Raw genomic sequence first — 6,043 nt, 5'->3', positions numbered from 1 at the left:
AGATAATATAAAGACTAGAGAGAATTTAGAGAAGAGAGAAAATAGAGAGACTAGAGAGAATAGAGAGAATAGAGAGACTAGAGAGATTGGAGAGAATGGAGAGAATAGAGAGACTCGAGCAATACAAGAGAGAATAAAGAGACTAGAGAGAGACTAGAGAGAATAGAGGGAGACACTAGAGAGAATAGAAAGAATAGAAAGAAACGAGAAACTAGAGAGAGACTAGTGATAATAGAGAGACTATAGAAAATAGAAAGACTAGAGAGAATATAGAGAATAGAGAGAATAGTGGAAATAGAGAGACTAGAGAGAATAGAGAGAATAGAGAGACTATAGGAAATAGAAAGACTAGAGAGAATTTAGAGAATAGAGAGAATAGAGGGAATAGAGAGACTAGAGAGAATAGAGAGACTATAGAAAATAGAAAGACTAGAGAGAATATAGAGAATATAGAGAATAGAGAGAATAAAGAGACTCAAGAGAATAGAGAGACTATAGAAAATAGAACGAATAGAGCGATAGAATAGAGAGACTAGAGAGAGACTAGAGAGAATAGAGATACTAGGGAGAGACTAGAGAGAATCGGGAGACTAGATAGAATAGAGAGAATAGAGAGAATAGAGCGAGATAATATAGAGAATAGAGAGACTAGAGAGAATAGAGAGAATAGATAGACTAGAGAGAATATAGAGAATAGAGAGACTAGAGAGACTAGAGAGAATAGAGAGAATATAGAGACTAGAGACAATAGAGAGAATAGAGAGACTAGAGAGAACAGAGAGACTAGAGAGAATAGAGAGAATAGAGAGAATGGAGAGACTAGATAGAATAGAGAGACTCAAGTAATACAAGAGAGAATAAAGAGACTAGAGAGACTAGAGAGAGACTAGAGAGAATAGAGAGAGAGACTAGAGAGACTGGAGAGACTATAGAAAATAGAAAGACTAGAGAGAATAGAGAGAATATAGAGAATAGAGAGAATAGAGAGACTAGAGAGAATAGAGAGACTAGAGAGAATAGAGAGACTATAGAAAATAGAAAGAATAGAGAGAATATAGAGAATAGAGAGAATAGAGAGACTAAAGAGAATAGAGATAATAGAGAGACTAGAGTGAATAGAGAGACTATAGAAAATAGAAAGAATAGAAAGAATAGAGAGAATATATTGAGACTAGAGAGAGATAATGGAGAGACTAGAGATAATAGAGAGACTAGAGATAATAGAGAGACTAGATATAATAGAGAGACTAGAGAGAATAGAGAGACTAGAGAGAGATAATAGAGAGACTAGAGATAATAGAGAGACAAGAGCGAATAGAGAGAGATTCGAGAGAATAGAGATACATGAGATAGTGGAGAGAGACTATAGAGAATATAGAGACTAGAGAGAATAGAGAGACTAGAGAGACTAGAGAGAATAGAGAGACTATAGAAAATCGAAAGAATAGATAGAGAGAATAGATAGAGACTAGAGAGAGATAATGGAGAGACTAGAGATAATAGAGAGACTAGATATAATAGAGAGACTATAGAGAATAGAGAGACTAGAGAGAGAAAATAGAGAGACTAGAGATAATAGAGAGACTAGAGAGAATAGATAGATACTAGAGAGAGAGACTAGAGAGAATAGAGAGAGATTCGAGAGAATAGAGAGACTTGAGAGAGACTAGTGAGAATAGAGAGAGACTAGAGAGAATAGAGAGACTAGAGAGAGACTAGAGAGAATAGAGAGACTAGAGCGAGACTAGAGAGACTAGATTGTATAGAGAGAATATAGATAATGGAGAGAGACTAGAGTGAGACTAGAGAGAATAGAGAGAGTATAGATAGACTAGAGAGAATAGAGAGACAGAGAGAGACTAGAGAGACTAGAGGGAATAGAGAGACTGAAAGAATAGAGAGAGACTAAAGAGATTATAGACTAGAGAGAATAGAGATATATGAGATAATGGAGAGAGACTAGAGAGAATAGAGAGACTATAGAAAATCAAAAGAATAGATAGAGAGAATAGATAGAGACTAGAGAGAGATAATGGAGAGACTAGAGATAATAGAGAGACTAGATATAATAGAGAGACTATAGAGAATAGAGAGACTAGAGAGAGAAAATAGAGAGACTAGAGATAATAGAGAGACTAGAGAGAATAGATAGATACTAGAGAGAGAGACTAGAGAGAATAGAGAGAGATTCGAGAGAATAGAGAGACTTGAGAGAGACTAGTGAGAATAGAGAGAGACTAGAGAGAATAGAGAGACTAGAGAGAGACTAGAGAGAATAGAGAGACTAGAGCGAGACTAGAGAGACTAGATTGTATAGAGAGAATATAGATAATGGAGAGAGACTAGAGTGAGACTAGAGAGAATAGAGAGAGTATAGATAGACTAGAGAGAATAGAGAGACAGAGAGAGACTAGAGAGACTAGAGGGAATAGAGAGACTGAAAGAATAGAGAGAGACTAAAGAGATTATAGACTAGAGAGAATAGAGATATATGAGATAATGGAGAGAGACTAGAAGGAATAGAGAGACTAGAAAGAGACTAGAGAGAATAGAGAGACTAAAGAGAATTGAAAGAGACTTGAGAGAGAATAGAGAGACAAGAAAGACTAGAGAGAATAGAGTGAGACTAGGGATAGACTAGAGATTAGAGAGAGACTAAAGAGACTAGATTGTATAGAGAGACAGAGAGCGACTAGAGCAAATAGAGAGACCAGCGAGACTAGAGAGACTTGTGAGAATAGAGAGAAATTAGAGATAAATAAGAGACTTGAGAGAATAGTGAGAGAATGGAGAGAATAGAGAGAGATTAAAGATAAATGAGAGACTAGAGAGAATAGTGAGAGAATAGAGACTCAAGAGAATTGAGAGCGATTGGAGATAAAGGAGAGACTAGAGAGAATAGCGAGAGAATAGAGAGAATAGAGAGAGATTGGTGATAAAGGAGAGACTAGAGTGAATAGAGACACTAGAGAGACTGGAGAGAGACTTGAGATAATAGAGAGACTAGAGAGAATCAAGAGAGACTAGAGATAATAGAGAGACTAGGGAGAGTAGAGACTAGAGATGAATGAGAGACTAGAGAGAATAGAGAGAGATAAAGGAGGCACTAGAGTGAATAGAGACACTAGAGAGAATGAAGAGAGACTTGAGATAATAGAGAGACTAGAGAGAATCAAGAGAGACTAGAGATAATAGAGAGACTACGGAGAGTAGAGACTAGAGATGAATCGGAGACTAGAGATAATAGAGACTTGAGAGAGACTAGATAGAATAGAGAGAGATTAGAGATAAATGAGAGACTAGAGAGAAGAGAGGCTAGAGTGAATAGAGACACTAGAGAGAATAGAGAGACTAGAGAGATTCAAGAGAGACTAGAGATAGTAGAAAGACTATGGAGAATAGAGACTAGAGATGAATGAGAGACAAGAGAAAATAGAGAGACTTGAGACTAGATAGAATAGATAGAGACTAGAGAGAGACTAGAGAGAATAGAGAGAGATTATAGATACTAGAGAGACCAGAGATTACAGAGACACTATAGATATTAGAGAGAGATAATAGAGAGACTGAAATAATAGAGAGACTAAAGAGAATAAAGAGATTATAGACTAGAGCGAATAGAGAGACTAGAGAGAGACTAGAGCGAGTAGAGAGACTAGCGAGACTTGAGAGACTGGAGAGATAACAGAGAAGAGAGAGACTAGAGAGAGACTAGAGAGAGACTGGAGAGAGACTAGAGAGAGACTATATATAGTAGAAAGACTGCAGAGATTAGATAATAGAGAGACTAGAGAGACTGGAGAGATAACAGAGAATAGAGAGACTAGAGAGAGACTAGAGCGAGTAGAGAGACTGGAGAGATAACAGAGAATAGAGAGACTAGAGAGAGACGAGCGACAAGAGAGACTAGCGAGACTTGAGAGACTGGAGAGATAACAGAGAAGAGAGAGACTGGAGAGAGACTAGAGAGAGACTATATATAATAGAAAGACTGCAGAGATTAGATCATAGAGAGACTTGAGAAACTAGAGAAATAACAGAGAATAGAGAGACTTGAGAGAGACTAGAGGGAGACTATATATAATAGAGACTGCAGATATTAGATAATAGAGAGACTAGAGAGCGACTAGAGGTAGCAGAGAGACTGGAGAAATAACAGAGAATAGAGAGACTTGAGAGAGACTAGAGGGAGACTATATATAATAGAGACTGCAGATATTAGATAATAGAGAGACTAGAGAGCGACTAGAGGTAGCAGAGAGACTGGAGAAATAACAGAGAATAGAGAGACTTGAGAGAGACTAGAGGGAGACTATATATAATAGAGACTGCAGATATTAGATAATAGAGAGACTAGAGAGCGACTAGAGGTAGCAGAGAGACTGGATAGAATAGAGAGAGAATAGAGAGAGACTAGAGAGAGAGAATAGAGAGACTGGAGTGAGACTACAGAGACTAGAGAGAGACTAGAGAGAGACTATATTTTAATGATTGACTGCATAGATTAGATAATAGAGAGTCTAGAGAGCGACTAGAGATAATAGAGAGACTGGAGAGAATAGCGAGAGACTAGAGAAAGAGAGAATAGAGAGACTAGAGAGAGAGAGAATAGAGAGACTAGAGAGAGAGAGAATAGAGAGACTAGAGAGAGAGAGAGAATAGAGAGACTGGAGAGAGAGAGAATAGAGAGACTAGAGAGAGAGAGAATGGAGAGACTCGAAAAAATAGAGACTGGAGTGAGACTACAGAGACTAGAGAGACTAGAGAGACTAGAGAGACGAGCGAGACTAGAGAGGCTTGAGTGAAAAGAGTGAGACTAGAGAGTGACTAGAGAGACGAGCGAGACTAGATTGGCTAGAGTGATAAGAGAGAGACTATAGAGAGACTATAGAGAATAAAGAGTTTCGAGAGAGTAGAGAGTCTAGTTAACTTCACTAGGGTAGGGGGCAGCATTCGGAATTTTGGATGAAAAGCGTGCCCAAATTAACCTGCCTGCTCCTCTGGCCTAGAAGCTAGGGTATGCATATAATTAGTAGATTTGGATTGAAAACACTCTAAAGTTTCCAAAACTGTTCAAATAATATCTGTGAGTATTACAGAACTGATATGGCAGGCGAAAACCTGAGGAAAATCCAACCAGGAAGTACTATTATTTTGAAAGGCTGTTTTTCCATTGAAAGCCTATCCACCATACAAAGACTTAGGACCCCGTTCACGATCTCTATGGCTTCCTCTACACGTGACCAGTCTTTAGGCATTGTTTCAGACTTTTACTCTGAAAAATGAGGGAGATACAGCACTTTCAATCAGTGGCCAGTGGAAATTTCCAGACATCAAGACATCAGCCATGCACCTGATCGGGAACGCGCCTTTCTTGTTTCTCTTTTTCTATTGACGAGCTTGTACGGTTGAAATATTATTGATTATTTATGACAAAAACAAGGATTGATTTTAAACATCGTTTGGCATGTTTCTACTAACTTTTACTGTACTTTTTAAAACTTTCCGTCTGGACTTAATGCTATTTCTGACTTGTGAGCCCTCTCCTTAGCTGGAAAATGGCTGTATGGGTTTCTGTGGCTAGGTGCTGACCTAACATAATCGCAAAGTGTGCTTTCGCCGCAAAGCCTTTTTGAAATCTGACACAGCGGATGCATTAAAGAGAAGTTTATCTTTATTTGTATGTTTAAAACTTGTATTGTTTATCAATGTTTATGATGAGTATTTCTGTAATTTAATGTGGCTCTCTGCACTTTCATCGGATATTTGTTTGAGCAATGCATTTCTGAACATAACGCGCCAATGTAAACTGAGACTAAAGAGATTATAGACTGGAGAGACTATAGAGAGACTAGAAGGAATAAAGAAATTAGAGAGTCTAGAGAGAGACTAGAGATTAGAGAGAATAAAGAGATTAGAGAGACTAGAAAGAGACTAGAGAGAATAAAGAGATTTAGAGAGACTAGAAAGAGACTAGAGAGACTAGAGAGAATAAAGAGATTAGAGAGACTAGAAAGAGACTAGAGACTAGAGAGAATAAAGA

The sequence above is a fragment of the Oncorhynchus mykiss genome, chromosome 14 (genome assembly GCF_057628025.1).
Source record: "Oncorhynchus mykiss isolate SJ-2025 chromosome 14, ASM5762802v1, whole genome shotgun sequence".
NCBI lineage: Eukaryota > Metazoa > Chordata > Actinopteri > Salmoniformes > Salmonidae > Oncorhynchus > Oncorhynchus mykiss.
Note: the sequence above shows the minus strand (reverse complement) of the source record.